The sequence below is a fragment of the Lactuca serriola genome, chromosome 3 (assembly GCF_051521515.1).
Source record: "Lactuca serriola cultivar US96UC23 chromosome 3, Lser_US96UC23_V15, whole genome shotgun sequence".
Lineage (NCBI taxonomy): Eukaryota > Viridiplantae > Streptophyta > Magnoliopsida > Asterales > Asteraceae > Lactuca > Lactuca serriola.
In genome coordinates this window covers 217,678,385-217,690,698 of record NC_136410.1, presented here as the reverse complement: position 1 = coordinate 217,690,698, position 12,314 = coordinate 217,678,385, and the positions used below count along the sequence as shown (strand labels likewise).

The 12,314-nt window shown below is 35.1% G+C and overlaps 1 long non-coding RNA gene across 8 annotated transcripts; it reads right to left on the bottom strand.

The window, feature by feature from the left end:
* Nucleotides 1-580: 580 nt before the first annotated feature.
* LOC145093588 (uncharacterized) lies at nt 581-5,570 on the bottom strand. Of its 8 annotated transcripts, none has more exons than XR_013702951.1 (7): nt 4,831-5,570; nt 4,696-4,751; nt 4,130-4,206; nt 3,526-3,621; nt 1,946-2,780; nt 1,794-1,879; nt 1,065-1,397 (listed from the first exon to the last, which is right to left on the bottom strand). It is a non-coding gene; the product is annotated as an uncharacterized LOC145093588 (long non-coding RNA). The 8 variants fall into 8 exon arrangements; XR_013702952.1 differs by having other exon boundaries at nt 1,794-2,034; nt 2,565-2,780; XR_013702947.1 differs by having other exon boundaries at nt 1,794-2,034; nt 2,196-2,780; nt 4,831-5,569.
* Nucleotides 5,571-12,314: the final 6,744 nt, after the last annotated feature.

Here is a 12,314-nt window from a genome sequence, read left to right as displayed (position 1 = left end):
AGGATCTTGTTAGCTCAACAATAATAAGTTAGAAGTGTTAGATTTGTTAAATGCGAAAATGTAAAGGAAATATAAATGACAACATGTTATATCAAAGTAGACACCAAGTTGTTTCATAACGAGGTTTGCATTCAAACACAAGTTAGTAAATGTGAACAACTTAAGGTGAAGAGGGACTCGATTTATTGAAGATAATAGATAAAGATGAATGGTCTTTGTATTGCAATAATATTTCAGAAAGATCGTGAATGTGTGTTTGATACAAGAAGAGGGAGTCTCTATTTATAGAGTCCCGAAAAGTTGCATTGACAGTAAACAAATACTATTCTACTAACTTCAGTGACCATGCAAGGTTCACTGGATAAAACTAAGTAAACACGCTAAGTCAGAAAAGTAACTTGAAAGTCTTCATCATTCATCTCTGCGGTAGTAGTTGCGGTTGCGGTTGCGGTTCACACATAAACTTCTTCAACTTCAATAGTTAACTCCGGTTCCTTAGCTAAAAGTGGGTCACATTTTGTAACACTAATCTGGTTAATTATTAATTAAGATTGTATTTATTGTTAGTTGGCGCGAGGTGTAACATCCATAAAATTCATGAAAATTTAAAACCTTTTCAAGCATCCAAAAACCACTATTTATTACAAAATATTTTCAAAATAGTTTCATATCAGAGTATCCCTAAAATCAAAATCATAAAATGTAAGGAGGTGCACGATTAAGTCTTCACCTTCCCGCGATCATCCGAAGTACCTGAAAAAAATCCAAAACTGTAAGCCCAAAACTTAATAAGGGGCTGTTTGGCAGAATCTGGATTTTTAAGAGCTGAATTTCTAAAAGGATCTGAAATTTTAAGATCTGAATTTTCAAATGTTGTTTGGTTGGAACCTCTTAATTGCACTTCTAAATTATAAAAATGACCATTTTATCCTTCTGTTTTATTTTTTGCCGAATTTAACGTTTTTGTTCATAAAATAATTGAATCAACTTCTTAAATACTTATAAAATAATATACAAATACCATATAAAATCCAGATTAAACATAAAGGAAAATTACACATAAATCCAAATCAAACATTACACTATCATTTCTTCATTATACCCAAAACAATTAAAAGCTCCAACTCAAGAGCTTCATGATTCTTTCAACTATAAAAAAGTTACAACATTATTAAACTCCATATATAACCTAAAACATATCTAAAAAGTAAAAATCTTCTCTTCTTTTGTCAATTTTCTTTTGTCAATTTTCACTTATTGCCCAAAATATCACTTATTGCCCAAAATACCCTTTCTATGTAAACCACAATTTCTTTAGTTCAATCCATAACAAATCTGATGTTAATGAACTCCTTAAGCTTGTGGGGTATGAAATATTCTCCACTAATAGACACCACCTGTTCAAGATTTCATCAAACAAAGCTGACAACTTCGTCAACAAAACCTTATCATATTTCAGGAAAAAAAAAAAGCATATGGTTTTATCCACATTATCACATCTGAGATTTAATCAAGCAAACAACAAACATATGATTTCAACAATACTATCAGATTTCATATTTTATCAGCAAAAATATCACAACATTGTTAAATTACAAAAGAAGAAAGAACAGATTTATAAATGTTTATGCACTATAGTCGAAATCAGGGCAAAAAAAACGATATATGAACTTATAACCGAATTCAAGGGAAAAAGAAAAAAGAACAAATGTATTTATGTACTGTGAATCGATTTTTGCTTGTATTTCATGGATTTAAAATCAAACTAATAGAATCAGATATCAAGAACTCACCAGGAGGAATGACACACGTCGAGGGATGTAGCAGGTGGATGAGAACGGTGAACCGACGGAAAAATCCTCTCAGATTTTCGACTTACCTGAAACGAGATGAAGAAATCGATGTATGTGCTAAGAATGGTTTTTTAGGAGGGAAAAAACCTTACCTACAATAGTCGAAGTTGTTGACGGAGGCGTCCAAACGGGCATCAGCTTCATCAATGGCGGTGGGGAGCACACCAACGATTATTACAGACTGAGAGGTAGAAGAAAGGGGATGAGGTTCCATAAAGGAAAAAAGAAGCAGCTGGAATTTTATTAGGGCAAGGGCCAAACACGTCTTTTTTTAATTCAGATGTAATATTACATCTGAAACTTTAAGATGTTTTTAAAGAATTAAGAGGCTTTTTTTCATACCATTCCAAACAGTCTTAATCTTAAAACTTCAGATATTGCCTATTAGCTTTTCAATTAAGAGGCTATCACACAGCCCCTAAGTTCCCCCAAAATACCAACGTCATACAAACCATAACCATATCATAACAAACAACATGCATATAGAGTCTGCATTGCAGTATGACTGAATCGCCTTCACCAGGCCCTCAGTCTATCTGGCCCACTCTTAGACCCTTCAACATGTCTGGTCCGCCCTCCCTAGCCTTCAGTCTATCTGGACTGTTCTCTGGGCCTTCGGCCTGATTGATACGCCCCGAAGGGTCTGCAATATATCCGGACCGCCCTAGGTCTGTTAGCCTTCACCGTTAACTTGTTCAATGAAATTTTTACCTCAAAATTTTGGGTCGTTACATCCATTTTCTCATTTAGCTAGCAAACCATCTCTGCCTATTTTTGCCCATCCTTTGTTGTCACTGATTGGTTCGCCGTCTACCGATCTCCGTTGATTCTCTGCATATTTCTGTTGGCCTCTCCCTTCTCCATTTTCTCCAATGATCGGTCGTTTTTTTCTTTAGGTATCAAGCCACATTTGTCTCCTTGATGTTTCTATATGGTGTTTGTAGAATGTTGAGCGTATTATATAGAGATAAATATCATAATAAAACAAAAATGAAGCAAAAATGATATTAATTTATAAGTCAAACTCTAGCAGTCAAAAAAGTTAAAAATAGATTTAATATTGTTAACTTTGTACTGACATCAGAACAAATAAAACTAATACAAATTACTCTTTTGCTTTCCAAACATCAATTTATCTAACTAGTTTAACATTATATTTATAGTTTGAAGTAAACTATTTAGAATACTTCGTAATTGTTTATTTGATTATTAATTTTGGTATGTTTTTATTTATTTATTGTTTATTGTTTATATGTGATGTAATTTGGTATATATGTGATAACAAAAATTAAAAATCGACTTATTTATTTTTTTGTTTCACATAAAACTAGGGAAGTATCCCGGCTGTGCAGGGGTTGGATATGCCACAAAAATGACTATCCAGGAATACTTTATTGAGTTACATGGAAGTAATTACATTAAAGATGTTTTCTATTCACTAGGTTCAATTTTTATCACATTTATACTTTGCAATCCTTTTGTGCATAGATCCAAACATGAAAGCTATATGTCTTCCAGGGACAGACGGTCCTTCAAATTTTTGTAAATTTATATGTTCATGCACCTTCTTATTACTTTCAACATTTTTTTCCTCTTGGACCATGGCTGTGCACAATGATAAATTTTTAATACTTGACTTATAATTTTCTACACCCAATTACTAAAACCATACCTGGTATACATCTGTTTCATTGTTGGATCGACATCATTTCTTCTTCTTATTCTTGATTATGACAAAAACCTCACGATTGCTCCAGTCATCCTACCACTGTTTTCAAATAACAAAACAGAAACAAACATATTAAATACAGAAATAATAAGGAAAATTGTTGACAAAAACACAGGATCTGATATACATTAACTTTATTTTTATAGAAGAAAATAACCATGTCTCAATAACAGAAAAATCGTGAGGAAGAAGAAAAAACCCCAGTAAAAAGATGCAGACCAAGATTTCAAACAAAAATATCAACAAAATGAAATTTCTTTTTAAGCTGTAATGCGTCTTCTGCATTCTGCAATTAGTTATATACTCATGAAATTTAAAGAATATAAATACCAAAAAGCTAATTTTTCCAATCACTTAAAATATTCAAATATCATATTTAAAATTTACAAATTTCATTATTTAAAGAACATCGTTAATTAGGATATGTGAGTAAATTATATATTGACATTTAAAAAAACAATTTTACAAATAAGACTTTTAAAAAAAAACTTATTCAACAAACAAAACATAGAAACATAAAATTATATACAGGAAAGAATGACATTACCTTTTTCTTGAGAAGTAAGCATTATAAACTTCATACTATTCCTTCTCAAAGAGAACCTTTACAGGGTTTGGCCTTTCCTTGAAAACAAAACATCAAAAGACCAATCAAATTATGATACCATAAGTTGGGCACACATAAGAAAGTAAAGAGCGTAACTATTCCTTATAATGGTGATATCTACACATTCTTCCCGAACTAAAATCCAAAACCGCTTCAAAGAACCAACACTGTCATTCTATTTCATCTTGTAGAATTGAATATTTTCAAACAATCCCATCAATAGACACTCTTAAATGTTAAAGTAACGAATAGCTTGAAAAGGATATAATTTTGAATAATTATTAGTAGATGATTTTTTTGCTAAAGCAACATACCTATTATGTATATTTGAAATGATTGATTATTAAAGAAATAGTTCCTTCGATGAAACATATATAAGACTCAATAAGTCAAAATGAAAGACTGAACTGACTATTTTCAAATTAAAGTGTCATTAAAGCTACACTTCTTAAAAACTTCATATTTTGGAACTAAAATAAAGTATTTGTGAAAAAAAAAAAACTTACCTTTTCTCAAATTTTGAAGACCCAATGACAGTGTCCTGATACAAGTTCAATCGATCCTACAATTTTCAGAATTCAATAATTAACCAAATGATAATGATAATACCACCATATAATTATTAAGAAGAAAAGCCACACCTTGATGGCAACACATTTATCCCTCATCTGATTGATCAATAGGGGTTGGTCCCTTTAAGGCTGATTGAGATGCCAATTAAGCCCAATCCCTAAATCGAACCCTAACTCCCATCGACTGAGGATTTAGAAGAGAAAGTCGTTGGGCATCTGATACGTAAAGGGGGAGATGAGCGGTGGCGAACTAATCTACAATTGAAGTAGATGTTGAGACATAATACCATCGTAAAGTAGAAATTTACATCACAAAAGAAGGAATTACACAGGGTAAACAACATATATATAACCACAAAGGGTGTTGCAATGAAATCAATTGGACCATGGAGAAGATGATTCCTCCAACCGAGACGCATGACGATGATGGATAGGGCATGAAACGGATACGAATCTATGACGTCGTGGTCGAGTGGTAAACATTTGAGAGTTTTGGAGGATTAAGGCGGTGGTCTAGAGGAATGTACGAAGCAGTAGAAGAAATAGGACTGGAGACAGGCGAAAGAGAGAGAAGCAAGCAGAAAAAAAAAATGAGGTTATGGTTTTGAGAGGCTTGGTCGAAGGGTTCTCCTGCGTATATTCTACGATCGTAATCGGTGGAGAAAACTTCTTTCTGTATCGGAAAATAGAATGGGAAGAGATAGAATCATAGAGATCAAGGCAAGGCGGTGGGTGCATCAGCAAGGTGTATGCATTTCATTGGAAAACAAAACTGCAGAGAAAAAGAAGCTGACACGTAAATCTTCAATCAATTTGACCATGGATTATATGTATGTTCCAAGGGCACGTAGCCAAGCATTGACTACCTAGGGAACATGGATAGACGGTAACTTGATAAATAATAAAAGAGATAAAAGTGGTAAATAGAATGTTTTAAAAATCGATTTGAACCGGTCGTTCGAACCGTTTGGACCGAAAACCGGGAGAAAGAATGGTTTAATTGTCACCGGTTTTATATTAATTTCTGAATCGGATTAAACTGATTGGTTTTTAGAAAAAACCGGTTGAACTGGTCAAAGTAAACCAGTTAAACGGAATAATAACACATGAAAAAGAACAATTTACATAATAAAGTTTGGTGATTGTTTTTTCCATATCTATTTAGTTTTCTCTAAATAAAAACATATTGATTGATGTATAACATTAAAACTTATAGTTATGTGTTATTTTAAAATATTTGGATTCATTTACAACTTATTTTTATATATATTTTTAATGTTTGAATTTGTAAACATCAAATTAATGGTTTATATATGTATGTATGTATAAAAAAATAAGAAAAAAATGAAAAATATAGAAACCAGTTGACCCGACGGTCGAACCGGTTGAACCGGGAACGGGTCATCATATCGATTCAACTAAAAACCCGGTTTTTAAAACATTGGGTAAATAAATTTTATTGGCAAAAAGGAAAAATGTAGGATCAGATTGGATCCCGAGATCGTACGATCGTACGATCCTACTATAACGATCGCGATTTTGACAATCATGGTAAGTTTAGGATAATATAATATATTTAATATTGGATATTTTAAATATGTTTGACTAAATTCTTTAACTCTATAATTTATTTGAAATCATATATAAATATTAATTATATATTTTAAATAAACAAATTGATATATGATAAGTAACTAGAATAAAAAGAAAAATATTTCATAAAAGTAAGAGGTAGAAAAAACGATAAAACTTTGAGATTAAAAGTGTAAATTCAAATTATTAAAATTGAAAATCATACAAGAAACCATTCCATTTCTTCGTAATGTAATGCGCATTCAAACATCTTTATCTTTGTAAAAAGGCAGTTTTACAACGGTTTTCTCAATAAATTCTACTTAAAAAAATCTCAATTTTATCACGTATATGTTATTACACCTTCCAAATTTCAATAAGTAAAGCACAACCAAGAAGCACTCATAATTAACGGGCCCGGACTCATGACCCAAAATTATCATTATATTAAACATTCTTGTACCTGATACACGAAGATGTTGACGCCAAAGGCGAAGATGTTGAAAAGCGTACGTGTCGACGGGAATCATTGATGAAATAATTCAGAAATCATAAGTTGGTTTAGTTTATTATTAGCATGTTTTAGAATTTAAATAAGTAAAAGTCATGTGGGCTATAGTACCGAGTCTTAAGCTTAGTGGAGTTAGTTGCTAGTTATTTGCATATTTTTAGCCTTTAAGTAGTTTGTTTCCTGTACGTTGAGGTTACACCCTCACTTTCAATTCAGTGAATAAAGCTTCAAGCTTTAAGTACTTCCTATGCTCTATTTTTTCTTAGCTACTGTTTCATTGTCACTTTTCAAGTTACAGGCTTGTGAAAAGCCAACACTTGGTATCAGAGCGAATTTGGTGCATGCCAAAATATCAACCACGTGGAGAGATGGCTGGAAGCAACAGTGGCAATGGTGAAAAAGACGGGCATGTGACACTTAATTATCCAATGTTATCAAAACCAAATTATGGGGCATGGGCAATCAAGATGCGAGTTTTCATGATGGCTCGGGGTGTTTGGGATGCTGTAGAACCCAGGACCACCAATACTCTTGTCGAAGTAAAGAAAGATAACATGGCCTTGGCTGCAATCTATCAGGGAATACCTGAAGATTTGCTCATGACATTAGTGGAGAAGAAGACGGCCAAAGAAGTGTGGGAAGCTCTCAAAATCATGTTTGTTGGGGTAGATAGAGTGAAAGTGGCTAGGATCCAAACACTGAAGGCTGAGCTTGAAGCAATGTGCATGAAAGAGACGGAGAGTATTGATGACTACACATGAAAACTAGTCAACATAGTGAGCACTTTACTACATTCCTGATCTGTGTAGTAATATAATCAGTATGGGTCAACTAGTCGAGGGTGGAGATGAAATAAGGATCAAAGATCCATTTTTATGGGTCAAAGATTCAAGAGGAAAATTGTTGATGAAAATGAGAAGATCATCAAATCGCCTCTACAAGATAGAGCTGCAGGAAACCGAAGGGATGTGTTTAACTGCTGAGATAAATGACCAGTCATGGTTATGGCAAAAGAGAATGGGGCTCATTAACTTCAATTCGATGAAGCTTATGGTTGAGAAGAGAATGGTCGAAGGAATGTCGACTGTGAAGATTCCCTCATAACCATGTGAGGGTTGCTTGATAGGAAAACAAACAAGAAACCCATTCCCACACCACACAAATTTCAAAGCAAAAAAGAAACTTGAACTCATACATGGAGACTTATGTGGTCCGGTTACGCCTCCCACTCCTTTCGGTAATAGGTATTTCATGCTAATTGTTGATGATTTTAGCAGAGTAATGTGGGTCTATCTGATGAAGACAAAAGATGTAGCTTTCCAAGTATTTAAAGAGTTCAGGGAGAAAGTGGAGACGGAAACAGGAGAGAAGGTTAAGATTCTTAGAAATGATCGTGATGGAGAGTTCTTGTCGAATGACTTCACAAATTATTGCAAGAAAACTGGGCTTGAAAGACAGTATACAGCTCCATACCCCCCACAACAAAATGGAGTTGTGGAAAGACGGGATAGAATTTCATTGAGGATGGTGAGATGTAATCTGAAGTCAATGAAGATGCCTAATGCTTTGTGGGGTGAGGCAGTGACATACTCTGTTTATGTATTAAGCAGAGCTCATACAAAAACTTTGAAGAATTCTACTCCCTATTAAATGTGGACCGGTAGAAAACCTCGTATCGATCATCTTAGGGTGTTCGGATGCGTTGGTCATATGAAAGTTGCAAAAGGCAATTTAAAGAAGCTAGAAGATAGAAGTATTCAACTGGTTCATCTTGGAGTCGAGAGAGGGTCAAAAGCATACAGGTTGTTAGATCCAAGCAACGGGAAAATGTATGTAAGCCGTGATGTTGTGTTTGAAGAAAAAAGAGTGTGGGACTGGGATGAAAGTGAAAAAATAAAATCAACACCGGGAATGAGTTTCACAGTTGAAGGTGTTGATTTTGAGGATGGCTTCTATGAAGATGAAGGTGAGTGGGACGCTGAAGGAGATTGGGTTCCTGATACTCCCGATCAAATTGGGTCAACTCAAGAAAATGAAGACTGGGCCGAATTAGGTCAGCCCAATAGCCCACCTTCCGACCCGAATGATACTAATACACCTACCGACCCAAATGATACTAATACACCTGTGACACCAGGTATGTAACGACCGAATTTTAAATTTTTCAAAAACAGCTCGATTCCATTAAATCTTTACAAAAAGGTTTTCAATACAAAATATTTAACGTATTCCCAGAATCACATTACTACAAAATCATCAGGAGCGGTACAATCACGCCTTCGCCTTGCCACGGTCTCCTGAAGAACCTGAAAAACATAAAACCACAACTGTAAGCCCGAAAGCTTAGTGAGATATCCCCAAAATACCAACCACATACACCATACACGCATAACATGCCACAACATATCTGATCACAGAACAGCCATGCACTTCGGGTCTACTGTGTGACTGGTCCGTCGCACCGGCCTACAGTCCACCTGGTCCACCCTCTGAGTCTAGCCATAAACCTCGAGTCTACAGTGTGATTGGTCCGCCCGCACCGGGCCTTCAATCCACCTGGTCCACTCTCCGAATCTAACCACATACATTGTCACACCCCCGAACCAGACGACGGAAACGTCCGGGGGCTGTCGTGACTCCATTGAATACCATAACATTGAATATATATGAAACATAACAACATTCGTCACCATGCATTAATATAGTACAACCAGTAGAGTTTACATGAAGTACATTGTTTAAACATTACATTCCCAAAAATAAATTGTTCGATTCGTACATAGATAAACTGCAAGCCATCATTGAATATGATTTCCTTTGATTCACTGGTTCCCTGAGAATACAAGTATTTTGAAAAACGTCAACATATGAAATGTTGGTGAGTTCATAAGCGGTATTTGAAAAACAATGTTTCGTGTCGTTTGAAAACCATCAGAAAATCCGATATTTTCTGAAAAGAAAAGCTTTTGAAAACGTTTGTGAAGATCCATAGGTATGCTTGTTTGTTTCTATGCTTGTAAAAATTGTTCATTAAAGTTGTATGTATTTCGAACCCGTATGTATTGAAAACCCTAGGAAAACCCGATGTTTTCCTAATTCCTTGAATTTCATGAAGTTACATTGAAACCATTGCACAGCGTGTAGTGTCAGTCCCAGGCGACGTTGGATTATTTTTGAGCATTATTATTTGCTACAAACACGCGTTACACAAACGACCAGTTTATAGCTATACTAACGATCCCGTAGGCGTCGTCCGTACTAATCACGTTATCCAATCGCCCTGACTAGGTGTAGTCCCACATCTGAAGAGAAAGAGGACACGAAGACCTCAATGACTCCATTGACCGGTTGGGGATAAAAATATACGAGGGGTCCCAGACCCGCCTCGCATAAACAGGTAGACTCTACTAGCAATACCAAAGGACCCTTGGGGACCAGTAGTATACAAGCCATTGAAAGTCCTTTTACGATGTGTTAGATCGGTAAAACCCAACACTTCGTAAGATAGATGTCTTCGGGCCTTAAGATCAGGTCATTGGGCTAGCTAGGCTCAACAAACAAGATTTTACACTTTTGGGGCCCAAAGATGGTGCGTAGACGTCTGTGCACACTCGCATGTATATTGAATTCCCAAACGTTATTTGTATGAATCGCAGCGTCGTCGTGTTAGTAGTTTCGGATTTTCATTGGTTCGAGACCGAACCAATTCGTTTCACAACGATTTTTGGTATTGTAGTGTATTGTATTTCGTCGATAGTCGCGGTGCCATCATTTGATCAAATTGTATGTATTGAATTAGCCTTGAAAGTTTTCTGTTTCCAGCCCCTCATTGTTTGTAAAATTTACTTTTTCAACCCTTTATTTAAATACTTTCCGGTTTGGTCCTTAAATCAATTTTCTTGACATTTTAACACCAAAAATTATTGAAATTAATATTTTTCAGCATATTTTTCATAGAAAACAGTTTTAGTCCCTGAAATTGCAGTTTTCTCGGTAATAGCCCTTCTTTTTCGCAACTTTGACACTTTTGGCCCAAATTGTAAAATTTTTGCAACTTTGGTCCTTTTTAAATTTAGAAAGCATTTTAAACCTTTGAAAAGGACTTGGAACACTTATAGTCCACTGTTTTACAGAAAAACACAGTTTTGGCCCTCCACAACAGAAAATCTCGCATAATGGGCCTCATTGGGCCGAAAATGTCATTTTTAGCCCATTAAGCTTGAAGTTTATGTTTTTAATCCTCTAAATGAGTATATTTCCAGAAATTGTCTTATTGAAACTGTTTTGACACACCTCATCCATCAGAATTCGTGATATGTCAATTTGGGCCCTTAATTTTGTATTTTTCACATTTTAGGTCCAAAAATTTGTGTTTTTAGCCCAAAGAAATTGTTACTAAATCCCTTAGCTATTTTTCTAGAAATACTTTGTATGTAGAAATATATTTGATGCTAAAATCATTTAACATAAGGTATATCTCGGTTTTGAGGGGTTTTATGGCTAGATGCAACATTACAACACACAAAAGCATACATATAAGCATGGAAATCATACAAGGCATACAAAACCCATATAGATCTACACTTTCACTTGTATTCCCCCCCCCCCCCACAAACTCATAAAAACAGAAAATAGGGGGTATGAAGCTCACCTTGGTGTGTGATTTCGGTTTTTGAAGAAAAGATGGAAGAAAACTTGGTGATTTTTGGCCTTAGCACTCTTTCCTTGAAGATCTCGAGTTTGAGGTGTTTCTAGGATGTAAGATCACGATTTTTGCATGGATTAGGAAAAGATTTTGATAACAAAAAGAATCTAAGTCATAGATCCAAGCATAATCTTACCTTAGATGAAGAATTTGTGGAAATTTCCTCTTGAATGCTTCCTAAATTTCGAGATCTTTAAGTGGAGAGGGAGGGATGTTCTTGAGAGAGTTTGAGAGATTTTTGTGAGTGTGTGTGTGTGAGTATGGCCGAGAGTGAGAGAGAGGAGAGGATAGAAGTGATTTTGAAGTGATGTTGCATGGAAATATGGACTAAATTGCATGGATATCCAAGGGACAATAATGAGGTGGCATACTAAAGTCAACTCTCTTCTTATCTTCTTGGATTTGGGCCTTGGGCCGAGATTTTTGGGAGGGAAAGAAAAAAATTGGGCCTTTGCCCCTAAGCCCACTATTAGAGTTAATCTTGGGTATATTTTAAGTCTAAAGGAATGTGGTAGGATTTTTATATTTTTATTGGACTAGTTTAGGTTATTCATGTATCAAGGCTTTTAATTCATTTCATTCTAGGCCCAATATGACCCAAAATGTTGAAATAAATAAATGTGGGTCCAATTAGAGCCCAATTAGGGTTCTAAGCCCATGATAGTCTAATTGGAAGCTTATTGGTCCACTTGGATCCAATAAGGGAGTCCTAGTCCAAAATGGACTTAAACAAGGACTTCTAGGGTCTCCAATTGTTTGATGACT